Source organism: Pristiophorus japonicus, unplaced genomic scaffold, assembly GCF_044704955.1.
Source record: "Pristiophorus japonicus isolate sPriJap1 unplaced genomic scaffold, sPriJap1.hap1 HAP1_SCAFFOLD_312, whole genome shotgun sequence".
Classification (NCBI taxonomy): domain Eukaryota; kingdom Metazoa; phylum Chordata; class Chondrichthyes; family Pristiophoridae; genus Pristiophorus; species Pristiophorus japonicus.
Window position 1 is genome coordinate 461,689 of NW_027252911.1, and position 27,646 is coordinate 489,334.

At 45.0% G+C, this 27,646-nt stretch overlaps 1 non-coding gene and 1 pseudogene across 1 annotated transcript; both read left to right on the forward strand.

Moving 5' to 3' along the window:
• Positions 1–1,645: 1,645 nt before the first annotated feature.
• trnar-ucg (transfer RNA arginine (anticodon UCG)) lies at positions 1,646–1,735 on the forward strand. Its single transcript is given in 2 exon segments — positions 1,646–1,682; positions 1,700–1,735. It is a non-coding gene; the product is annotated as a tRNA-Arg (tRNA).
• Positions 1,736–2,036: 301 nt separating this feature from the next.
• The window catches only part of LOC139249392 (zinc finger protein 239-like), a 53,047-nt pseudogene continuing 27,437 nt past the window's right edge, over positions 2,037–27,646 (forward strand).

The window sequence follows — 27,646 nt, forward strand, 5'->3', positions numbered from 1 at the left end:
TTAATCACTCCTGCGTTCCACTGTATCACACACGTTCCCATTTGACCTTGCTCGCTGCGTAATTTTTCCAGGCGTTATTCGTGTTGATAAAATCCTTAATGTTTAACTTTTTCCGAAAATATTGGAATGATTATCCGACAGAACGTGAAACCGGATTCTTCCTCCACAGAATGTGGATGCCTGCCGAGTTTTACATATTTATCTGATTTAATTCATTCTATTTCCGTGTCCCTTTTAAGGGGATGTGCTGTCTGTCCGAGATCATTCTCTGTCTGTTTAAAATGGCGTGCTATCAGACCCGCATCATTCTGTGTCTGTTTAAAAGCGATGTGCTGTCTGTCCCGGATTTACAATTTCAAATTTGAAAAACTGCCTTTGGAGGGTGCTGGAATTTTAGTTTGTTTGTGTGTTTGTGTAAGTTTGAGTGTGTGCAAACGTGCTGTGCGATCTTACTGTCATGTGAGAAAAGTGCATTACATGCAACTTGAAACCGTACTGGTTTGATTGAACACTCCTTCGTGGATTCTCTGACGGTAGATGACTCTGCTGTTGGATTTTGCGATTCCACATCTGAAAGAAGGGAAAATACACAAGTTAGAAATATAGCGATTTTAGCCAGGGCTGTGTGACATGATGACATCCTCCATCCTTATTTACTAATTATATCAAATAAAATCAAGACAAGACAATACATGACTGACTGACTGACTTTGTTAATACATGTACATATATGTGTATATTTAAATATAATCTTTAATTTTTAACTTCCAAAATAAATATACTTTTTCTGTTCTGCCTGCACCGAGCTCTGTTACATTTGACCTCTTTCACAGCACAAGCAGCTGCTGTCAGATCCAGCAGAAGGATACACGTGACTTTAAAAGATCGCCTTTGCAGCCCACATCTTCCCTCGTGGCTTGTCTTCCACCATGGGCTTAATGTGTTTTGGTATTTATTGACTGCACCCTTCATTTCCAATGAAATTCTTGCTGTCACACAGCCTTCGTTCAATCAAAAAATATATAGATTATGAATCAATTATTTATTAATTTAAAACAAAATTAATTCAATTTAAAAAAAATAAATGCAAATGCATTTATTTTCTTAAATGTTAAATATATATATATTTCAGTCTGGGCTGGTTTTACGTCCCTCCCTCCTTCCTGCCTGTCTATCAGCTGTGTCTTCAATAACCGTCTCTGCCCCGCATGATCCTGAGCCCCACTACTCAATTGATAGAAATCTCACTTTATTCTTTTAAAAGGGAACTGCTGTCAGTCAACGGTCATTCTGCATCTGGGTAAAAGGGTTGTCCTTGCAGTCCCGGATCATTCTGTGTCTGTTTAAACGGGCTGGTTGTCAGTTCCGGTTCATAATCTTTCCTTTTAAAATGGATTTTCTCCTTAACCCGGGTCATCCTGTATAGTTTGAGAAGGAGTATGATTTCAGCTGCAATGACCGAATTGTTAAACTGTTGTGTTCCAATTTGCATTGGGGTTGCCTGCGCCTGTGCGCACCCAGATCGCAGTGCATCTGGATAATCACTCGAAATATACTCATCTTTTCTTAAATCCACTCCGTGATATTGCAGTTGCCCCGAATTTGCGCCCAATATACACAACGTACAACAGACCATGCTCGCAGAGGCCACGTGTCCGAATGGATAAGGCGTCTGACTTCGATCACAAATCGCGCAATTATCAGAAGATTGCAGGTTCGAATCCTGCCGCGGTCGACTTCCATCACTGTGTGAAATTTTATATTCTTTGTTGCGATACTGCCGAGAAACCACCCATCTCTTCCAGTCACTCACCTGAAGTAAAGGAAGTCTGTTTGCTTAAAGATTCTAATGGCACGTTTTCATCGTTGTTGATCTGCATGCACGTGCAGAGCAAGCTGTGAAGTGGACTTTCTTGCACATTATTTCTGTTTGGATACAAAAAGCAGGAGATTGAATGGCTGACGATTGGCTACAGAAGAAATCTCACTATATTCTTTTAAAAGAGAACTGATATCAGTCAAGGGTCATTCTGCAAATGGGTAAAAGCGATGTCCTTGCAGTCCCGAATCATTCTGCGTCTTTTTAAACGGGCTGGTTGTCAGTTCCGGTTCATAATCTTTCCCTTTGAAACGGATTTTCTCATAAACCCGGGTCATCCTGTCTAGTTTGAGAAGGAGTATGATTTCAGCTGCAATGACCGAATAGTTAAACTGTTGTGTTTCAATATACATTGGGCTTGCCTGCGCCGGTTCTCAACCAGATCGCAGTGCATCTATATATTCACTCGAAATATGTTCATCTTTTCTTGAATCATTCCTTGATATTGCAGTTGCCCCGAATCTGTTCGCAATATACACAATAACACAATGGTTGGGGTTGCCAGAGGCCGCGTGGCCTAATGGATTAAGGCGTCTGACTTCGAGTTTAACCGCAAAATTATCAGAAGATTGCAGGTTCGAGCCCTCCGCGGTCAACTTAGCTTGCTGCGTGAAATTTTACATTTTTTGTTGTGATTCTGCCGAGAAACCAACCATCTCTTCCAGTCACTCACCTGAAGTAAAGGAAGGCTGTTTGCTTAAAGAATCTCATGACACGTTTTCATCATTGTCGATCTACATGCACGGGCAGAGCAAGCTGTGAAGTGGACTTTCTTGCACATTATTTTTGTTTGGATATAAAAAGCAGGAGCTTCAATGGCTGACAATGCGCTGCATAAGTGACAAGGTGGCCGAGAGGTTAATGCGATGGACTGCTAATGGGCTCTGCGTAATGGGTTTGAATCCCATTCTCGTCGTCATTGTCTTACAGTTTTGACCTTCCTGGTCGTTTTGTCATTCACATTTAACCTCTCCGTCAAATTCCCCTTTTATTTGCAAGGATGCTGTACTTTGCTCATGTCATGTCTCAAATTAATAATATATTCGTCAAAAGGATAACATTTGTAGGACTATGGAGAGGGGGATAAATTAGATAGTTAACTGAGGGACAGCACAAGCACGATGGGCCTAATATCTTTTCTCACTGCCGTCAGAATCTGAGAGCTACACTCCTTGCTGTTGGCGACTCGTTGGTCTAGAGCTATGATATTTTGCTTAGGGATGATCACATTTGATATGTGAGAGGTTCGCGGACGTTCCCCACCATTTATTACTCAAAGTTCCATTTATCACAGCCGGTCGACATGTGAGAAAACAGACATATTTCACATTAAAACGTGTGATTTTGCGCCGATGTTCCCACAGCGTCCAAATCCTAGAGCAAAGATTTAATCCCCTTACCACTGAATACTGCGGACAGACATGGTCACCTTGGTAACGGAATGGTCATTCTGTCATCACTTTCTAAACAATAGCACACAAGACAATGGGTCATCAATAAATGGTAACTGAATTAAACACTCTGCAATTACATTGTAAATAATAGGAAATAAAATGCTGGATAATAGCTGGTGCAGAAAGTATCTTATCTCTCGCAAAGATTAACAATGATGTGTTTTGTTTACACACACACACACGCACATAGCAACGACTCTGTGTGCATTTTTTTCAGTTGTTCTCCTGAACCTGATGCAATTTATTTCTTCGGACTTTAGGAACCTGCGGGAACCCATCCGGTGGTGTTTGCTGTGTCAGTATCTCAAGAGGTTGCGCACCGTTGCTCCTCCCACTGCCCGGGGGAATGGGGCAGCTATTTAAAGGGACAGGGACTCTCTTTTCTCTGCCTATTTATACTTAAAGGATCAGTCCAGTTTATCTCAGAGTGTTGGCGGACTTCACAAACCGAGCTCCCATTAACATTCGCTCCCTTCTGTATTGTCCTGTGATTGTAAAGCTGTCTATTCGAGTGACTTGAGCCTTTCTAAATTGGCACATTGTTTTTATAATCCATTTGACTTGCTTGTTTAATTTGGAAAAATTTCAGAATTGTACAGTGTGACGAAGGTTTTGTTTAAAGGTGGAGCAAAATGTGTTTCAAAATATTCTTTCCAACCCTCCCTCAACCCCCCAAATTTTAGAACACTCTACAATACTGACTGGGAAGTTCCCAATGTCGGTCCTTGGTCTGGGCTGTTAGTTGATCTCAGCCAAGGCAGCAGTTCAGGGGTTATAATTGTCCTCAGTACCACTGGGCTAAATATGAGTAAAAATTAGCCACTACCCTTGCTCTTGATACTGATCCAGTGACATCAATTTGGAGGTTTGTGGATGTCATTTGGAGGTAGGATTGGATTCGGCTCTGATGTCTACCACAGTGGAAATCCTGCTGACACTCACTGAGTCGACTGTTGGTGAAGCACCAGAGGTTGACAAATTTCTGTGGATTTGCACCTAGCCAGATTTAGCACTTCCTGGAGAAAGTAACTCGCAGTTGATTTTAGACCGTGAGGATGGAGGGAGAGTGTCTAGAATAAGGCTTTTACAACTTTGGAGGGACAGGAGGGGACAGAATGTCCTATAGAATCTAGAATTGTCTATTCTGAATTTATATCCTGTACTTTAGTAACAACTTTTGTAACCTCCATTTGCAGGTTATTAGAATGGGAAGTTCTGCAGCTTGGTAACTCAAACCAAACATCACATCAAGATTTGAGAAATTCACCAGATTCATCAGGATCACCTTATCATCAGCCTTTGGAAAAACACCAATCACAGCGGTGACAAACAGTACACATGTTGTGTGTGGATGGAACTTCAATCATCCCTCAACCTCTGAGACTTGTGTGCCCAGCTGACTGAACACTTTAAATGTGGGGACAATGGGAATGGATGCAGATGTGTGTTGGGTGGAAAGACATCAGGGAGAGACCGTTTACCAGCTGAGTGTGGAAAGAGATTCAGTCTCTCATCTCACCAACTGACATTCGAGGACTGAGATAACAGACTTTCTCCTGTGAATATAGAGCTGTGTTATTGGACCATGATGTTTTTACTTATTCATCTAGTTGACTGTAAACCTTTGCCAATTAGTTGTTGTGATCGGTTTACTTGTAGATATTTTAAAAAATACATTTACTGAGTGGATTCTAATTTAAATTGAAACCAGCTTTCCAGGGGTGATACTCTACTCACACATTGAAGGTGAGAGAGATGCTGTGGACACACGAAAATTCCAGTATGTGTAAGTGATTAACAGTCTGGATTTTGTGTTTAGTGATCCCGGGCTTTTTAGCTACCTCAACCGTGGACAGCAAGGCACTCTGTACGGTATGGGGAACTGGGACTTGTCCTGAGAGTAACCAAAGGTCTGAGAACTGAAACAATCTACAGTTAGAAAGGAGTAAAGGCGCAAAATGAAGCAGTCAATAACAAGACATCAATTTGTCTCCTCTTATCATGGAGACATCACTTATCGACACACTGTGTTATTTGAAATATCAAAATAGTAAACTCCAGCCCAGTTTTATGGGTGATTAACATCAGCAGAAACAAATCCCAACTCACAGAATGAACACGATTCAGTCAGGATGTGATTAACAGCAGTAATGAGAGTAGAACACAACCCCTGCAGTGAATTGCGAACTCGCAATTCAAATGACTGAGTAAATCCCTCCCACACTTCCCCAGTGTGAACTCGCTGGAGTTTCAGCAGATCAGATGACTGAGTGAAACCTTGGCCACAGACAGAGCAGGTGAATGGTCTCTCCCCAGTGTGACTGCGATGATGGATTTCTAGATCTGACTGGGAACTGGATCCCTTCCCACAGTCCCCACATTTCCATGATTTCTCCATGGAGCAGGTGTCCTTGTGTCTCTCCAGGTTGGACGATCAGTTGAAGTTTCGTCCACACAAAGAACACATGTAGTTTCTCACCGCTGTGAATGGTGCGATGTTTTTCAGGCTATGTAACTGGACGAAGCTCTTCCCACAGTCAGTACACTGGAACATTCTCATGCAGAAAGGGTATGTGTGTATCCGTGCTTTTCCAGTCACACTGATCTTTGAAATGTTTTCCCACAGACAGAACAGAAAAAAATTTCTCGTTCCACATTCCAAAGCCGATGGTATTTTTCAATTCCAGCTTACATGGTTGGGTAAGTACGCAAAGTGAGAATATAATAAATGAGCTGCTGATGTTCTCTGCTGATCACTGGGCCTTTTGTGCTGGCCCAATAGGGTGAACCCGGGCTGGCCGAATAGGATGAGCCTGGGTGGCCCAATAGGGTGAGCCCGGTGTGGCCCAATAATGTGAGCCCGGGCTGATCCAATGGGGTGAGACAGTGTTGGCCCAATAGGGTGAGCCTGGGTTGGCCCATTAAGGTTAGCTTGGGCTGGGCTGACCCAATAGGGTGAGCCGTGCTGGCCCAGGTTCACCAGACAACTATCACAACAACAAGGCTCCCTTTCAAGGGCCACTGAGCTGGACATAAACATGTGACCAATCAAACTGACAGATATCCTGAAGCCCGCCCACCCGTTGTCCCTGCACAAAAGACCGTGCATGCGCCGTGAGACCGCCCTGAGCAATATGACGACCGCTGAGCACGCTCCCTCCATCGGGGGAAACAGTTTTACTCGTTGGAGTTCAGAAGGATGAGTGATGATCTTATAGAAACATTTATAATAATGACAGGGATAGACAAGATAGAGGCAGAGAGGTTGTTTCCACTGGTCGCGGAGACTAGAACTAGGGGGCACAGACTCAAAATACAGGGGAACCAATTTAAAACCGTGTTGAGAAGTAATTTATTCTCCCAGAGGGTTGTGAATCTGTGGAATTCTCTGCCCAAGGAAGCAGTTGAGGCTAGCTCATTGAATGTATTCAAGTCACAGATAGATAGATTTTTAAACCATAAGGAAATTAAGGGTTATGGGGAGCGGGCGGGTAAGTGGAGCTGAGTCCACGGCCAGATCAGACATGATCCTGTTGAATGACGGAGCAGGCTCGAGTGGCTAGATGGCCTACTCGTGTTCATAATACTTATGTTGTTATGTTCTTATTAGTTACTGCCAAGAAAGGCGCCAAGAAAACGGTCAGTAAAACACCACAAAAGAGCGGCAAGAAGCGAAGAAAGTCGTGGAACAAGAGTTACCCCATTTACATCTACAAAGTGATGAAGCAGGTTCAGCCCGACACCGGCATATCCTCCAAGGCCATGGGCATCATGAACTCGGTTGTGAACGATACTTTGGAGTGCAGCACTGGTGAGGCTTCCCACCTGGCCCTTTACAACAAGCGCTGCATCATCAGCTCCCGGGAGATCCAGACCACCGTGCACCTGCTGCTGCCCGGGGAGCTGGCCAAGCACGCCATGTCGGAAGGGACAAAGGCGGTGACCAAGTACACCAGCTCCTAGTAAAACTGCGCGCTGTCCTGAGAGTTCAAACCCAAACACAACGGCTCTTTTAAGAGCCACCCACAACTTCTCTGAAAGAGCTGCACAAACGCATCTCCCTTTAAATTTAAATCACTAATTATTTCCTGAACAACTGTTTGCGAACCTTTGGAGTTCCAGCTGTAGATTTAGTTTTGAATTCTCAGATAAGCAGCTTCACTCTCAGAACTGTTCATTTACACCGCCTGCTGAATTAAAAGCATGTTTCGGGGCTATGACTCAGATTTCAGTCACACATTCTCTCTCGCAATTACTGATCAAATTTATTTTTCAATTCCTGTTGCTTCAGTCCCTGCAGTATAACAATCTAGAATGGGAGTTCTTACAGTGAACCGGGGCAGTTTGAACACTCTGTTTAATATGTCCTAACTATACAGTAGAAATGCACACGAGGCCCATACTTTGGAGAAGGTCACTCTGTGGCCAGTAACATTTATTAGCCAGCACTGAAGTGATGATGATGGGTGGAGCTTCCCGTTTTATACCTGAAAGTCCAGGTTAGGAGTGTCTCCCACAAGTTCACCCCCTTGTGGTCAATGTTCTTACGGTGTACAACTTAGGTCAGTTTACACATGTGTTAAAATGACAGTTGAATACATGACATCACCTCTCCCCAAAGTCTTTTTTGGATCATTGGTTAAGTCTCTCTGGTGGTTTACGCTCTCTTGTAGAGCGCCTAAGTTGAGGCTCCAGTTGTTGGGCGTTGGCCTGAGTGTCTGCTGTTTGCGGTGCTTCAGGCCTGTCGGACTGCCCACAGTGACTTGGCTCTCCTCCGCTTGGTTCCGATGTTCGGTGACCTGTGGAGTAGTGAACTCGATATCGTGTTCTTCCTCTGCTTCTTCTATGGGGTTGCTGAACCCCCATTTTGTTTTATCCACGTATTTGTGGCAGATTTGTCAATTGGTAAGTTTAACTATCAGAATCCTATTCCCCTCTTTGGGCAAGCACAGTGCCTGCGAGTTATATAAGCCCTGCAGCGTAGTTAAGGACAAAGACAGAGTCATTGACATGAATACATCGCGCCCTCGCATTCCCGTCATGGTAGTCACATTGTGACTGGCGCCTGCTCTCAACAATTTATTTCATGGTGGGGTGTATAATGGATAACTTGGTTTTGAGTGTCCTTTTCATTAGCAGCTCTGCGGGTGGAACCCCTGTGAGCGAGTATGGTCGGGATCTATTGGCCAACAGGAGGCATGATATGCGGCTTTGTAGGGAACCACCTTGGATTCTGAGCCTCCCCTGTTTGATTATCTGCACTGCTCGTTCCACCTAACCATTTGAGGCCGGCTTGAACGGTGCCGTTCTGAGATGGTTGATAACATTTCCTGCCATGAAGTCCTGCAATTCAGTGCCTGTAAAGCACGGGCCATTGTCGCTGACCAAGGCGTCCGGTCGACCATGGGCAGTGAACATTGCACGTTGACTTTCTACCTTGGCGGAGGATGTGCTTGAATTGAGAATGTCACACTCGATCCATTTGAAGTAGGCGTCTACTACAACCAAAAACATTTTTCTCATGAAAGGACCTGCGTAGTCCACATGGATACATGACCATGGTTTGGCGTGCCAGGACCAGGGGCTAAGGGAGGGCTTCACTGGGCGCATTGTCCAGCTGGGCACACGTGTTGCATCTGTGAACACAAAATTCAAGGTCTGCATCTATCTCTGGCCAACTAACGTGTGACATGGCAATTGCCTTCATCGTGGCAATGCCCGGGTGCTCATTGTGGAGTTCTCTGTTGAACATCTCTCTGCCCATCTGGGGCATGACTACACGATTTCCCCATAGTAGACAATCTGCCTGAATCGAGAGTTCATCTTTGCGTCAGTGAAATGGTTTTGATTCCGAAGGGAATGCCCCGTACGTTGCTGCCCAGTCCCCATTTAGGACACATTTCTTGACTAAAGACAGTACTGGGTCTCTATTTGTCCACATTTTGATCTGACGGGCTGTCACAGGTGAGCCTTCGCTTTTGAAAACTTCAACAGCCATGACCATCTCAGCAGCATGCTCGGTTGGCCTCTCGGTGGTGGCTAGTGGGAGCCTGCTGAGTGCATCGGTGCAGTTTAAAGTGCCCAGTCTGCGCTGAATTGTATAGTCATAGGCGACCAAGGTGAGTGCCCCTTCTGTATGGCGGTCAATGCATTTGCATTTATGGCCTTGTTGTCGGCCAAAAGGGACGTTCGGGGTTTGTGATGTGTCTCCAGCTCAAACTTCCTGCCAAACAGGTACTGGTGCATTTCTTTACATCATATATCCATGCAAGCGCTTACTTTTCTACCATCATTCTGCCTGGGACAGACATCTGGAGGCATAAGCTACCGGCTGTAACTGACCATTGGCATTCACATGCTGCAACACACAACTGACCCCATAGGACGACGCATCGCATGTTCAAACAAGTTTCTTACATGGGTCATATAGCGTTAACATATTGTTGGAGGATAACAAATTTTGTGCTCAAACTTAAGCCCTTTCCTGGCTATCCCCCCCAGATCCATTCACGATCTTTGTGCAGGAGCACGTGTAGCGGCTCTAACAGCCTGCTCAATTTGGGAAGAATGTGACCAAATTAATTAAGGAGCCCCAGGAATGAATGCTACTCCGTCGTGTTACGGTGTCTGGGTGCTCTCTGGATCGCTTCCGTTTTGGGCACAGTAGGTCTGATCCCGTCTGCTGCTACCCTCATCCACAGGAATTCTACCTCAGGAGCTAGGAAGATGCACTTCACCTTTTTCAGTCACAGACCTACCCGGCCATCGCAAGTAGGGTAGGTTTACCGCCTCGCAGGCCAGAAATGATTTATGGTACCTTACAGCAGGATTTTATAACAGCAAACCTGTTGCACTGTCTGTCGGCGGTGACCAGTTTATAAGCGACAATGTCTGAGGATCATTTCCGATCAGGAAACTAACCACGTAATTGCAGAGATTCAATGTATATTTCGATCTGGGACAATTGTGATCCATAGAGCATTAACCTGCCCTTACACTGATACTGTGGGTGGCTGAGAAAAGATCCTTTGTTTTATTAGATTAAATCCTGTCCGCTTTACTTGCTCTTGGACACACTGGTGGTTTTCTTGGGCAGCAGCACAGCCTGCATATCAGGCAGCATCCCGCCCGGAGCGATGGCCACCTTTCCCAGCAGCTTGTTGAGCTTCTAGTCGTTGCGGATGGACAACTGCAGGTGTCTGGGGATGGTGCGGGTCTTCTTGTTGCCGCGGGCCGGGTGGCCGGCCAGCTCAGGATTTCAGCGGTCAGATACTCGAGCACAGCAGCCATGTAGACCGGGGCTCCGGCACCCACACGCACAGCTTAGTTCCCCTTTCGCAGGAGCCTGTGAACACGGCCCACAGGAAACTGTAGTCCGGCCAGGGAGGAGCGAGACTTGGCCTTGGCCCGAGCTTTCCCGCTCGTTTTTCCTCTTCTAGACATTTCCACAATCTACACATTCATGGAAAGAATGAGAAACTCGTCCCACATCTGCGTTATACCTTCTGGAGGAATGCAGGGAGTGAACTTGTGATTCTGCGGTGAATTGCATTGGTCCTTTCCGCTGACCAATCGCAGTTTGTTTAGCCCACCAAATAAAGCTGGGCGGAAATGAATGTTCTGATCATTCAGTCTTCGAAGGATTTAGAAATTCAAAAATCCCGCCAATAATTGTTAAAATTGCGGATTATGTTCGTAACTTCCCCATTAGCCAAATATTTCCAAACACTTTTTGTTTCCCTTTGGCTTCATTCACATTTCACTTGCAAATTCCAGGCTGTTACAATCAGGACTAAATTCGGGTTCAGTTTCAAACTATATGTAATGGGAGGGAATCACTCCCCACTCATTCTGTAACGGGACATATTCCAGCTCAATCTTTGTAAAAGTTGGATTACATAGATTATCGATCGATCCGCCGCACAGGCAGCAGTGAGACCAGAACTGGGAGTCCTTCTGTGAAAAGGGAAGAGGGTCAGAGTGTTCAAACTGCCCCGGTACTTGTCTCTGTAAGAACTCCCATTCTGGGTTGTTACACTCGGACTCGAAGGTTAATAAACGGTTTGACTCCTAAGTAGAATGTTCTTTTGAATTGAAGAAGGCGTGAGAGAGAACGAGGTGGCTAAAGTCTGAGTATCGCCCTAAAACAAGTTTCTAATTCTTTGTCAGGCGCTGCAAATGAACGGGTCTGAGAGCAAAGGAAAAGGGCGACCAGGGACCGTGTTTGTAGATTAGGGCGGGAAAAGCAAGAACCGGAAGTAAAATCAGTTATCTGAGAACTTAAAACTAAATCTACAGCTGTAACTGCAAAGGGCCCCACACACTTGTTCAGGAAATAATTACAGCAAATTGAGTCTAAAGGGAGATGGGTTTGTGCAGCTCTTTCAGAAAGGTTGTGGGTGGCTCTTAAAAGAGCCGTTGTGTTTGGGTTTGATCTCTCAGGGCAGCGTGCAGTTTTACTTGGAGCTGGTGTACTTGGTCACCACCTTTGTCACTTCCGACACGGCGTGCTTGGCCAGCTCCCCGGGCAGCAGCAGGGGCACGGCGGTCTGGATCTCCCGGGAGCTGATGGTGCGGCGCTTGTTGTAATGGGCCAGGAGTGAAGCCTCACTCGTGCTGCGCTCCAAAATATCGTTCACAACCGAGTTCATGATGTCCATGGCCTTGGAGGAGATGCCGTTGTCGGGGTGAACTTTGTAGATGTAGATGGAGTAACCCTCCGTCCTCCACCTTCTGCTCTCGTTGACGCCCTTCGGTGATGTTTTCTTGATTACTTTCTTGGTGGTAACTGTTTTCTGGGCGGGGAGTGGGCTCAGCGGCCGCCATCTTGGTCAGGGCGGATCTCACGGCGCAGGTGTGGTCCTTCATGCAGGGACAACGTGTGGGCGGGGCTTCAGGGTGTATATCAGCTTGATTGATCACATGTTTGTGCCCAGGTCAATGGCCCCAGAAAGAGAGCCTTGTTGTCTGGTGAACTTGGGCCTGGGCTCATTCTATTGATCCAACTCTCGCTCACCCTATTGGGCCATCCCATGCTCACCCTATTGGGCCAGCAGAGGCTCACCCTATTGGGCCATCAAAAGCTCACCCTATTCATCATCATCATAGACAGTCGCTCGAAATCGAGGATATCTTTATCCAACTCTAAAAGTGAGTTCTCAGGTGACTGAACAGTCCAATACGGGAATTACACTCTCTGTCCCAGTTGGGATAGACGGAGGTTGAAGGAAAGGGTGTGCGGGACTGGTTTGCTGCACACTCCTTCCACTGCCTGTGCTAGATTTCGGTTTGCTCTCCGCGATGAGACTCGAGGTGCTCAATGCCCTCCCGGATGCACTTCCTCCACTTAGGGTGGTCTTTTGCCAGGAACTCCCAGATGCCGGTGGGGATGTTGCACTTTATCAGACAGGCTTTGAGGGTGTCCTTGAAACGTTTCCTCTGCCCACCTTAGGATCGCATGCCATGTAGGAGTTCCGACGAGAGCATTTGCTTTGTGAGTCTTGTGTCAGGCTTGTGAACTATGCAGCCCGCCCAGCGGACCTGGTCGAGTGTGGTCAGTGCTTCAATTTTGGGGATGTTGGCCTGGTCAAGGACGTCAACGTTGGTGCATCTGTCCTCCAAGGGGATTTGCAGGATTTTGTGAAGACATCGTTGATGGTATTTCTCCAGCAATTTGAGTTCAAAGCTTTCAGCAAGCATATGTTGTGCAGGGCTGTGTAATTCGCCCCCTCTGTATGGCTCAGAGATGTGGACGCTATACAGCAGACATCGCACCCTATTGGGCCAGCACTGATACAGCCTATTGGGGCAACCGGGCCTCACCCTCTCGGGCCAGCCCTGGCTCACCCCATTGAGCCAGCACAGGCTCACCCTATTGGGCTAGCCCAGCCTCACCCTATCGAGCCAATCCAGGCTCGCACTATCGGGCAAGCACAGATTCACACTTTCGGGCCAGCACAGTCTCACAATATTGGGCCAGCACAGGCTCAGCCTATCGGGTCATCACTGTCTCACACTATTGGCCCAGCACAGGCTCACCCGATCGGCCCAGCACAGTTTTGCACTATTGGGCCAGCACAGTCTCACCCTCGCGGGCAGCACAGGCTTACACTATTGGGCCAACACAACCTCATCCTATTGGGCCAACCCAGGCTTAACATATCGGGCAACACAGTCTCACCCTATTGGGCCAGCACAAAAGACCCAGTGGCCAGCAGAGAAAATCAGCATCTCATTGATTTTATTCTCACTTTGCACACAGCTGCTGCAGGTCTGAACCCAACCATGTAAGGTGGAAATGATCAACATCCTCGGCCTTTGAATGTGGAAGCAGGAATGTTTGTCTGTTCTCTCTGAGGCAAAATATTTCAAACATCTGTGAAAGCACCTCGACACACAAACATCCGAGTGAGATTGTTCCAGTGCACTAGAAAGAGCTTCAACCAGTTACACAACCTGAAAAAACTTCGCACCATTCACAGCAGAGAGAAGCTACACGTGTTGTGTGTGTGGACGAATCTTCAACTGATCGTCCAACCTGGAGAGACACAAGGACACCCACACCATGGAGAAACCGTGGATATGTGGAGACTGTGGGGAGGGATTCAGCTCCCCGTCTGATCCAGAAATTCATTGTCACAGTCACACCAGGAAGGCCATTCACCTGCTCCGTGTGTGGGTAGGGTTTCACTCCATCATCTGCTGAAACCCCAGCGAGTTCACACTGGTGAAGTGTGGGAAGAGCTTAATTCAGTCATCTGAATTGTGAGTTCTCAAGTGACTGCTGGGGTTGGGTTCTACTGTCATTACTGCTGTTAATCACATTCTGACTGAATCATGTTTGTCCTGTCAGTTGGGATTTGTTTCTGTTGATGTTAATCATTCTGAAAACTGGGCTGGAGTTTAATATTTTGACATTGCAAATGACACAATGTGTCAATATTTGATATCTCTATTATAAGAGGCGACTATTGATGTCCTGTTACCGAATGCTCCATTTGGGGCCTTTTCTCCTTTCTAATTCATGATTGTTTCAGTTCTCAAGCCTTTGGTTACTCTCAGGGACAAGTCCCATATCCCCACACCTTCCAGAGTGCCTCTCTTTGTCTTGATGTCCAGGTTCGTGATAGCTAACACGCCCGGGATCACTGAACACAAAATCCAGTCTGTTAATCACTTTCAGTGACAGGACTTAGCATGTGCCTACAGCAGTTGTTGAGATAAGCGACTGCATCTCTTTCCACACTCAGCTGGTAAACGGCCTCTCCCTGATGTGTTTTCACGTGACGTGCATCTGCATCCATTCCCACTGTCCCCACATTTGCAGTGTTGAGTCAGCTCGGCACACGAGTCTCACAGGCTCGACGATTGGTTGAAGGTGCATCCATACACAGATCATGTGTCCTGTTTCTCCCCGCTGTCATTGGTGTTTTTCCAAAGGCTGATGATAAGGTGCTCCTGATGAAACTGATAATTCCCTCAAATCTTGACATGATGGTTGATTTGAGTTTCCAAGCTGCAGATCCTCCCCTTCTAATAACCTGCAAATGGAGGTTACAAAAGTTGTTACTTTAAATACAGGATAGAAATTTCCACTGTGATAGGCATCAGAGCCGAGTTCAATCCTGCCCTCAAGTGACATCCACTCACTTCCCAGTTGATGTCACTGGATCGGTATCAAGAGCAAGGGCACTGGATAATTCTTACTTATATTTAGCCCAGTGGTAGTGAGGACAATTCGAACCCCTGAAATGCTGCCTTGACTGAGAACAACTAACAGCCCAGATCAAGGACCGAAATTGGGAGCTTCCCAGTCAGTATTGCAGAGTGTTCTAAAATTTGTGGGGTTGGGGGAGGGTTAGAAAGAATATTTTCAAAGAAAATTAAATCCACCTTTAAACAAATCCTTCGTCACAATGCACAATTCTGAAATCCTTTCAAATTAGAAAATCAATTCAAATGGATCATCAAAAACAACTGAGACATTATAGAAAGGCTCAAATCACTGAAAATAAACAGCTTTACAATCACTGCACAATACAGAAGGGAGCAACTGTTAATGGGAGCTCGGCTTGTGAAGTCCTCCGACACTCCGAGATAAACTGGACTGTTCTTTTATGTATAACTAGGCAGAGAAAAGGGAGTCCCTATCCCTTTAAATATCTGCTCCATTCCTCCAGGAGCAATAGAGTACGGTATCTTTATATCCTGACGCAGCAAGACCTAATAAAACATATTGGATCAGCTTAAGCACAACAACTGAAAAGTGTGCACACAAAGTCTTTGCTACATATATATGTATAAGTATGTGTGTGTGTAAACTAAACACATCATTCTTATTGTTTGCTACTGAATTCCACAAAGATAAGCTATTATCTTCGCCAGTTATTTTTCAGCATTTATTTCCTATTATTTACAATGTAATTGCAGAGTGTTTAATCCCTTTACCATTTATTGATGACCCATTGTCCTGTGTGCCCTTGTTTATAATGTGATGTCACAATGTACATTCCGTTACCAAGGTGACCATCTGTGCGCAGTATTCAGTGGTAAGGGGATTAAATCTCACCGAGGGTAATGAGCAGCCTCCCATCAGTCTCTGCACTTTATTGTCCAGTGATCACCTCACCAACACACAGAAGCTCCTCATATTTACCTCCAGTGTGGATGACTTGTGTAAGTGATGTTGAAAATGAAATTGTAGGGGTTGAAACAGAAGTTGGGGGAGGTGGGTTTAGAGAGAAGAGTGAAAGAGCAGTTGGTGTGAGGGTTTGAAAGAAATGGGGTGATAGAGGAGTTGGGGTGAAGGGTTTGGAGAGTAGGGGCGAAAGAGTAGTTATGGAGAAATAGTTGGAGAGTAGAGGTGAAGGAGGTGTATCAGTGAGGAGTATTTACTGCCCATTAATTGCCTTTGTTGAACTATCATCGGGTTTATTTTCCCTTTAAAATGTTTTGTATTTTGTGTTCCACCGAAGTTAGACATGGGACTGCAGTTCCTTGCAGGCACTGGGCTGTTTCTGGTGAATTAATGTGGGTAGTGATAATTGGGAATATATTTTAGCGGGATCATTCTGTGCTGAATGCATTGCTGGGCTGCGGGATTGTCCACAGTCCCAATGATGAGGTGCGGTTGACAACAAATCCAGGATTCCCTTACATAGTGACACCAAATCCAGGGACCACTTACATTGTGACACCAAATCTCACATGTCCTTACTATACCGTATAAATGCACACGAGGCCCATACTTGAGAGAAGGTCACTCTGTCACCAGTTACCTTTATTACCAAGACCTCAAGTGATGAAGGTGGGTGGAGCTATCCCTTTTATACTTGAAAGTCCAGGTTAGGAGTGTCTCCCACAAGTTTACCCCTTGTGTTCAATGTTCTCAAGGTGTAGAACTTCGGTCAGCTTATACATGGATTACATTGATAGTTGAACACATGACATCACCTCCCGGCAAAGTCTTATCGAGATCACAGGTTAAGTCTCTCTGGTGGTTTACACTCCCTTGTAGAGCGCCTGAGTTGGGGCTCCGGTTGTTGGGCGCTTGCCTGAGTGTCTGCTGTTTGCGGTGCCTCAGGCCTGTCTGGACTGCCCACAGTGACTGGGCTCTCCTCCACTTGGTTCCGGTGTTCAGTCACCTGCGGTGGAGTAAACTCTACGTCGTGTTCTTCCTCTGCTTTTGCTATGGGGTTGCTGAACCTCCTTTTAGTTTGATCCACATATTTGCGGAAGATTTGTCCATTGGTAAGTTTAACTACCAAAACCCTAATTCCTCTCTTTGACAATCAGAGGGTTTGGAAACCATTTGGGCCCTGCAGCTTAATTAAGGACAAAAACAGTGTATTGACATCAATAATGGCGCCCTCGCATTCCTCTCATGATAGTCACATTGTGACTGGCGGCTGCTCTCAACAATTTCTTTCATAGCAGGGTGTATAAGGGATAACCTGGTTTTGAGCGTCCTTTTCATTAGCAGCTCTGCGGGCGGAATCCCTGTGAGCGAGTGTGGTCGGGATCTATTGGCCTACAGGAGGCGTGATAAAACAGCTTTAAAGGGAACGCCCTTGGATTCTGAGCATCCCCTGTTTGATGATCTGCACTGCTCGTTCCGCCTGGCCATTTGAGGCCGGCTTGAACGGTGCCGTTCTGACATGGTTGATTCCATTGCCTGCCATGAAGTCTTGGAAATCAATGCTTGTGAAGCACGGGCCATTGCAGCTGACCATGACATCCGGTAGACCATGGGCGGCGAATATTGCCCGTAGACTATCGACCGTGGCAGCCACATATATGAAAGTGACAGTAACAGAATAAAATCCCCACTTGCATAACAGAGAGTGACAGGTAAAGTGTAAATCCCATGGGCACATATCGGAAAACTGAAAGGCAGTAAGTAAAATTGTTACTTGCATCGCAGAAATTGATAGGGGCAGAGTAAAACCCACAGCTACATCAGAAAAAATGACAGGTAAAAGGCAACATCTTCACTCACATATCAGAGAAATACAGCTAAAATGTAAAATTGATTCTCAAGTTCATATACCAGAGACTGCCAAATATAGATGAGACTCAGACTAACATAGCAGAAACTGAGAGGCACAGATTAAACCTCAACATACACCAAAACCTGACAGTGACTGAAAAATACACACACTTGTATATCAGAGACTGAGAGATACAGTATAAAACCCACACTCACATATCAGAGACTGACATATTAAAATCCATAATCCCACAACATAAATTGACAGATACAGTGACATGCCCATACTCATTCACTAGTATTCAGTACAGGTTAAAGACCTCTTTTCCATACCAGAAACTGACAGATACAAATGAAAGCCCACTCTCAATTAAGCAGAAAAAGGCAGCAATAGAGGAAGGCCCATAATCACCTCTCAGAACTTGACAGGTACAGAATAAAACCGAGACTCCCATAACAGAAATGGAGATACTGAGAAAGGCCCACACTCACATATCTGAGACAGAGTAAAACTCAGACTCATTTACCAGAGACTGACAGATTCAGCATAACCACTCACCTCCACAACAAAAATTGACAGTGAAAAAGTAAAATGAATACTCTATCAGGAATTGGTGGTACACAGTAAAATAATACTAACACACTGGAGAATGATGGGTGTGGAGTCGAGCTCACATTCAGATAACGGAGATGGACAGGTACAGCACAAACCACACACTCATACACCAGGAATGGAAAGGTACAGAATGAAACCCACAGTCAATGACCAGAAATTGACAGGTACAAGATAAAACGCACGATCTTGTATCAGAAACTGACATACAGAGTAAAACACTCAATCACATAGCAGATATGGGCAGATACAGATTCAAATCCACCATAGCAGACACCCACAATATTAATTCTGTATTTACCTTTCAATGGATCAGAGAGTGAAAGTGTCAGTATCTATCCTATAATCACCGGTCAGCACCACACTGACACTGCACCGGAGATTGAAAGTGGCAGTGTCCAGCTTACACTCATCTGTCAATCAGAATCTGTCACATAGTGTCTGAGAATGAGAGAGGCAGAATCTATCCAACACTCACCTGTCACATAGTGTCAGAGAATAGGAGGGGCAGTATCTATCCAACACTCACCTGTCACATAGTGTTGGAGAATGAGAGAGCCAGTATCTATCCAACACTCACCTGTCACATAGTGTCAGAGAATGGGAGGGGAAATATCTATCCAACACTCACCTGTCACACAGTGTCAGAGAATGAGAGAGGCAATATCTATCCAACACTCACGTGTCACATAGTGTCAGAGAATGAGAAGCAGTATCTATCCAAAACTCTCCTGTCACATCGCGTCAGAGAATGAGACAGGCAGTATCTATCCAAAACTCACCTGTCTCATAGTGTCAGAGAATGAGAGGCAGTATCTATCCAACACTAACCTGTCACATAGTGTCAGAGAATGAGAGAGGCAGTATCTATCCAACATTCACCTGTCACACAGTGTCAGAGAATGAGAGATGCACTAATCTATCCAACACTCACCTGTCACATAGTTTCAGTGAAAGAGAGAGGCAGTTTCTTTCCAACACTTACCTGTCACATAGTGTCAGAGAATGAGAGAGGCACGAATCTATCCCACTCACCTCCCATAGTGTCAGAGAATGAGAGAGGCAGTTTCTATCCAACACTTACCTGTCACATAGTGTCAGAGAAAGAGAGATGCAAGATACTATCCAACACTCACCTGTCACATAGTGTCAGTGAATGAGAGAGGCAGTATCTATCCAACACTTATCTGTCACATAGTGTCAGAGAATGAGAGAGGCAGTGTCTATCCAACACTCACCTGTCACATAGTGTCAGAGAATGAGAGAGGCAGTACCTATCCAAAACTCACCTGTCACATAATGTCAGAGAATGAGAGAGGCAGAATCTATGCAACACTGATCTGTCTCATAGTGTCAGAGAATGAGAGAGCCAGTATCTATCCAACACTCACCTGTCACATAGTGTCAGAGAATGATAGAGGCAGTATCTATCCCCCACTCACCTGTCTCGGAGTGTCAGAGAATGTGAAAGGCAGTATCGATCTAATACTCACCTGTCACATAGTGTCAGATTATGAGAGAGGCATTATCTATCCAACACTCAACTGTCACACTCTCTCAGAGAATGAGAAAGGCAGTGTCTATCCAACACTCACCTGTCACATAGTGTCAGAGAATGAGAGAGGCAGTATCTATCCAACACTTATCTGTCTCATAGTGTCAGAGAATGAGAGAGCCAGTACCTATCCAACACTCACCTGTCACATAGTGTCAGAGAATGAGAGAGACAGTATCTAACCAACACTCACCTGTCACATTGTTTGAAAGAACGACAGAGACAGTATCTATCCTCAACTCACCTGTCACATAGTGTCAGAGAATGAGAGAGGCAGTATCTATCCAACACTCACCTGTCACATAGTGTCAGAAAACGAGAGAGGCAGTATCTATCCAACACTCACCTGTCACATTGTGTGAATGATTGACATAGACAGTATATATCCTCCACTCACCTGTCACATATTGTCAGAGAATGAGTGAGGCAGTATCTATCCCACACTCACAGGTCACATAGTCTCAGAGAATGAGAGAGGCAGTATCTATCCAAAACTCACTTGTCACACAGTGTCAGACAATGAGAGCGGCTATATCGATGCAACGCTCACGTGTCACATAGTGTCAGAGAATGAGAGAGGCAGTGTCTATCCAACACTCACCTGTCACATAATCTCAGAGAATGAGAGAGGCAGTATCTCTCCAACACTCACCTGTCACATCGTGTCAGAGAATGAGAGAGGCAGTATCTATCCCCCACTCACCTGTCTCGGAGTGTCAGAGAATGTGAAAGGAAGTATCGATCCAATACTCACCTGTCACATAGTGTCAGAGAATGAGAGAGGCAGTATCTATCCAACACTCACCTGTCACACTCTCTCAGAGAATGAGAAAGGCAGTGTCTATCCAACACTCACCTGTCACATAGTGTCAGAGAATGAGAGAGGCAGTATCTATCCAACACTCACCTGTCACATAGTGTCAGAGAAAAAGAGAGGCAGTATCTATCCAACACTCACCTGTCACATCGTGTCAGAGAAAGAGAGGCAGTAACGTTTAAAATTCTGACGGCTTTGGACAGGTTGGATGCAGGAAGAATGTTCCCAATGTTGGGGAAGTCCAGAACCAGGGGTCACAGTCTAAGGATAAGGGGTAAGCCATTTAGGACCGAGATAAGGAGAACCCTCTTCACACAGAGAGTGGTGAACCTGTGGAATTCTCTACCACAGAAAGTAGTTGAGGCCAATTCACCAAATATATTCAAAAGGGAGTTAGATGAAGTCCTTACTACTCGGGGGATCAAGGGGTATGGCGTGAAAGCAGGAAAGGGGTACTGAAGTTTCATGTTCAGCCATGAACTCATTGAATGGCGGTGCAGCCTAGAAGGGCTGAATGGCCTGCTCCTGCACCTATTTTCTATGTTTCTATGTTTAGTATCCATCCAACACTTACCTGTGAGATAGTGTCAGTGAATGAGAGATGCACAAATCTATCCAACACTCACCTGTCACATAGTGTCAGAGAATTACAGAGGCAGTATCTATCCAAAACTCACCTGTCACATAGTGTCAGAGAATGAGAGTGGCAGTATCTATCCAACACTCACCTGTCACATAGTCTCAGAGAATGAGATAGTCAGTATCTATCCAACACTCACCTGTCACTTCGTGTCAGAGAAAGAGAGAGGCAGTATCTATCCAACACTTACCTGTCACATAGTCTCAGAGAATGAGAGAGGCAGTATCTATCCAACACTCTTCTGTTACATACTGTCAGAGAATGAGTGAGGCAGTATCTGTCCCACATTCACATGTCACATAATCTCAGAGAATGAGAGAGGCAGTATCTATCCAACACTCACCTGTCACATAGTCTGAGATAATGAGAGAGGCAGTATCTATCCAAAAATGACTTGTCAAACAGTGTCAGAGAATGAGAGAGGCAGTATCTATCCAACGCTCACCTGTCACATAGTGTCAGAGAATGAGAGAGGCAGTATCTATCCAACACTCTCCTGTTACATAGAGTTAGAGAATGAGAGAGACAGTATCTATGCAACACTCACCTGTCACATAGTGTCAGAGAATGAGTGAGGCAGTATCTATCCCACACTCACATGTCACATCGTCTCAGAGAAAGAGAGAGGCAGTATCTCTCCAAAACTCACTTGTCACACACTGTCATACAATGTGAGAGGCAGTATCTATCCAGCACTCACCTGTCACATCGTGTCAGAGAATGAGAGAACAGTATCTATCCAACACTCACCTGTCACATAGTCTCAGAGAATGAGAGAGACAGTATCTATCCAACACTCACCTGTCTCGGAATGTCAGTGAATGAGAGAGGCAGTATCTTTGCAACCCGCAACTGTCACATCGTGTCAGAGATTGAGAGAGGCTGTATCTAACTAACACACACCAGTCACATCGTGTGAAAAAATGACAGAGACGTTATCTCTCCAACACTCACCTGTCACATCGTGTCAGAGAATGAGAGAGGCAGTATCTATCCCCCACTCACCTGTCACACTGTCTCAGAGAATGAGAAAGGCAGTGTCTATCCAACACTCACCTGTCACATCGTGTCAGAGAATGAGAGAGACAGTATCTATCCCCCACTCACCTGTCACACTGTCTCAGAGAATGAGAAAGGCAGTGTCTATCCAACACTCACCTGTCACATAGTATCAGAGAATGAGAGAGGCAGTATCTATACAACACTCACCTGTCACACAGTGTCAGAGAAAAAGAGAGGCAGTATCTATCCAACACTATCCTGTCACATAGTGTCAGAGAAAGAGAGGCAGTAACGTTAAAAGATTCTGACGGGTTTCGACAGGTTGGATGCAGGAAGAATGTTCCCAATGTTGGGGAAGTCAAGAACCAGGGGTCACAGTCTAAGGATAAGGGGGTAAGCCATTTAGGACCGAGATAAGGAGAAACTTCTTCACCCAGAGAGTGGTGAACCTGTGGAATTCTCTACCACAGAAAGTAGTTGAGGCCAATTCACGAAATATATTCAAAAGGGAGTTAGATGAAGTCCTTACTACTCGGGGGATCAATGGTATGGCGTGAAAGCAGGAAGGGGGTACTGAAGTTTCATGTTCAGCCATGAATTCATTGAATGGCGGTGCAGGCTAGAAGGTCTGAATGGCCTGCTCCTGCACCGATTTTATATGTTTCTATGTTTAGTATCCATCCAACACTTACCTGTGAGATAGTGTCAGAGAATGAGAGATGCACTAATCTATCCAACACTCACCTGTCACATAGTGTCAGGGAATTACACAGGCAGTATCTATCCAACACTCACCTGTCACATAGTGTCAGAGAATGAGAGTGGCAGTATCTATCCAACACTCACCTGTTACATAGTGTCAGAGAAAGAAAGAGCCAGTATCTGTCCAACACTCACCTGTCACATAGTATCAGAGAATGAGAGAGGCAGTATCTATCCAACACTCACCTGTCACACAGTGTCAGAGATTGTGAGAGACAGAATCTATCCTCCACTCACCTGTCACATAGTGTCAGAGAATGACAGAGGCAGTATCTAACCAACATTCACCTGTCACATAGTGTCAGAGAATGAGAGAGGCAGCATCTATCCAACACTCACCTGTTACATAGAATCAGAGAAACAGAGAGCCAGTATCTGTCCAACACTCACCTGTCACATAGTGTCAGAGAATGAGAGAGGCAGTATCTATCCAACACTCACCTGCCACACAGTGTAAGAGAATGTGAGAGGCAGTATCTATCCATAATAAACGTGTCACAGTATCAGAGAATGAGAGAGGCAGTAACTGTCCAACACTCACCTGTCACATAGTCTCAGAGAATGAGATAGTCAGTATCTATCCAACACTCACCTGTCACCTTCGTGTCAGAGAATGAGAGAGGCAGTATCTAACCAAAACTCACCTGTCACATATTGTCAGAGAATGAGAGAGGCAATATCTATCCAAGACTCTCCTGTTACATATTGTCAGAGAATGAGTGAGGCAGTATCTATCCTTACTCAAATGTCACATAATCTCAGAGAATGAGAGAGGCAGTATCTATCCAAAACTCACCTGTCACATAGTATCAGAGAATGAGAGAGGCAGTATCTATCCAACACTCACCTGTCACAAAGTGTCAGAGAATGAGAGAGACAGTATCTATCCAACACTCACCTGTCACATAGTGTCAGAGATGGAGAAAGGCAGTATCTATATCACACTGAACTGTCATTTCGTGTCAGAGAATGAAAGAGACAGTATCCATCCAACACTTACCTTTCACATAGTGTCAGAAAATGAGAGAGGCTGTATCTATCCAACACTCACCTGTCAAAAAGTGTCAGAGAATGAGAGATGCACTAATCTATCAAACACTCACCTGTCACAGAGTGTCAGAGAATGAGAGAGGCAGTATCTATCCAACACTTACCTGTCACATAGTGTCAGAGAATGAGAGAGGCTGTATCTATTCAACACTCACCTGTCACAAAGTGTCAGAGAATGAGAGAGGCAATATCTATCCAACACTCACCTGCCACACAGTGTCAGAGAATGTGAGAGGCAGTATCTATCCAACACACACGTGTCACAGTATCAGAGAATGAGAGAGGCAGTAACTGTCCAACACTCACCTGTCACATAGTCTCAGAGAATGAGATAGTAAGTATCTATCCAACACTCACATGTCACTTCGTGTCAGAGAATGAGAGAGGCAGTATCTATCCAAAACTCACCTAACACATATTGTCAGAGAATTACAGAGGCAATATCTATCCAACACTCTCCTGTTACATATTGTCAGAGAATGAGTGAGGCAGTATCTATCCTTACTCACATGTCACATAATCTCAGAGAATGAGCGAGGCAGTATCTATCCAAAACTCACCTGTCACATAGTATCAGTGAATGAGAGAGCAGTATCTATCCAACACTCACCTGTCACAAAGTGTCAGAGAATGAGAGAGGCAGTATCTATCCAACACTCACCTGTCACATAGTGTCAGAGATGGAGAAAGGCAGTATCTATATCACACTGAACTGCCATTTCGTGTCAGAGAATGAAAGAGACAGTATCCATCCAACACTTACCTGTCACAGAGTGTCAGAAAATGAGAGAGGCTGTATCTATCCAACACTCACCTGTCACAAAGTGTCAGAGAATGAGAGATGCACTAATCTATCAAACACTCACCTGTCACATAGTGTCAGAGAATGAGAGAGGCAGTATCTATCCAACACTTACCTGTCACATAGTGTCAGAGAATGAGAGAGGCTGTATCTATTCAACACTCACCTGTCACAAAGTGTCAGAGAATGAGAGAGACAGTATCTATCCAACACTCACCTGTCACATAGTGTCAGAGATGGAGAAAGGCAGTATCTATATCACACTGAACTGTCATTTCGTGTCAGAGAATGAAAGAGACAGTATCCATCCAACACTTACCTTTCACATAGTGTCAGAAAATGAGAGAGGCTGTATCTATCCAACACTCACCTGTCAAAAAGTGTCAGAGAATGAGAGATGCACTAATCTATCAAACACTCACCTGTCACAGAGTGTCAGAGAATGAGAGAGGCAGTATCTATCCAACACTTACCTGTCACATAGTGTCAGAGAATGAGAGAGGCTGTATCTATTCAACACTCACCTGTCACAAAGTGTCAGAGAATGAGAGAGGCAATATCTATCCAACACTCACCTGCCACACAGTGTCAGAGAATGTGAGAGGCAGTATCTATCCAACACACACGTGTCACAGTATCAGAGAATGAGAGAGGCAGTAACTGTCCAACACTCACCTGTCACATAGTCTCAGAGAATGAGATAGTAAGTATCTATCCAACACTCACCTGTCACTTCGTGTCAGAGAATGAGAGAGGCAGTATCTATCCAAAACTCCCCTAACACATATTGTCAGAGAATTACAGAGGCAATATCTATCCAACACTCTCCTGTTACATATTGTCAGAGAATGAGTGAGGCAGTATCTATCCTTACTCACATGTCACATAATCTCAGAGAATGAGCGAGGCAGTATCTATCCAAAACTCACCTGTCACTTAGTATCAGTGAATGAGAGAGCAGTATCTATCCAACACTCACCTGTCACAAAGTGTCAGAGAATGAGAGAGGCAGTATCTATCCAACACTCACCTGTCACATAGTGTCAGAGATGGAGAAAGGCAGTATCTATATCACACTGAACTGTCATTTCGTGTCAGAGAATGAAAGAGACAGTATCCATCCAACACTTACCTGTCACAGAGTGTCAGAAGATGAGAGAGGCTGTATCTATCCAACACTCACCTGTCACAAAGTGTCAGAGAATGAGAGATGCACTAATCTATCAAACACTCACCTGTCACATAGTGTCAGAGAATGAGAGAGGCAGTATCTATCCAACACTTACCTGTCACATAGTGTCAGAGAATGAGAGAGGCTGTATCTATTCAACACTCACCTGTCACAAAGTGTCAGAGAATGAGAGAGGAAATATCTATCCAACACTCACCTGTCAAATATTGTCAGAGAATGAAAGAGGCATTATCTATCCAACAATCACCTGTCACATAGTATCAGAGAATGAGAGAGACAGTATCTATCCAACACTTACCTGTCACATAGTATCAGAGAATGAGAGAGGCAGTATCTATCCAACACTCACCTGTCACATATTGTCAGAGAATGACAGAGGCAATATCTATCCAACACTTACCTGTCACATTGTATCAGAGAATGAGAGAGGCAGTATCTATCCAACACTCTCCTGTTACATAGTGTCAGAGAATGAGTGAGGCAGTATCTATCCCACACTCACATGTCACATAATCTCAAAGAATGAGAGAGGCAGTATCTATCCAACACTCTCCTGTTACACAGAGTTAGAGAATGAGAGAGACAGTATCTATGCAACACTCACCTGTCACATAGTGTCAGAGAATGAGTGAGGCAGTATCTATCCCACACTCACATGTCACATCGTCTCAGAGAAAGAGAGAGGCAGTATCTCTCCAAAACGCACTTGTCACACACTTTCATACAATGTGAGAGGCAGTATCTATCCAGCACTCACCTGTCACATCGTGTCAGAGAATGAGAGAACAGTATCTATCCAACACTCACCTGTCACATAGTCTCAGAGAATGAGAGAGACAGTATCTATCCAACACTCACCTGTCTCGGAATGTCAGTGAATGAGAGAGGCAGTATCTATGCAACCCGCAACTGTCACATAGTGTCTGAGATTGAGAGAGGCTGTACCTAACTAACACACACCAGCTACATCGTGTGAAAAAATGACAGAGACGTTATCTCTCCTACACTCACCTGTCACATCGTGTCAGAGAATGAGAGAGGCAGTATCTATCCCCCACTCACCTGTCACACTCTCTCAGAGAATGAGAAAGGCAGTGTCGATCCAACACTCACCTGTCACATAGTGTCAGAGAATGAGAGAGGCAGTATCTATACAACACTCACCTGTCACATAGTGTCAGCGAAAAAGAGAGGCAGTATCTATCCAACACTTACCTGTCACATAGTGTCAGAGAATGAGAGAGGCTGTATCTATTCAACACTCACCTGTCACAAAGTGTCAGAGAATGAGAGAGGCAATATCTATCCAACACTCACCTGCCACACAGTGTCAGAGAATGTGAGAGGCAGTATCTATCCAACACACACGTGTCACAGTATCAGAGAATGAGA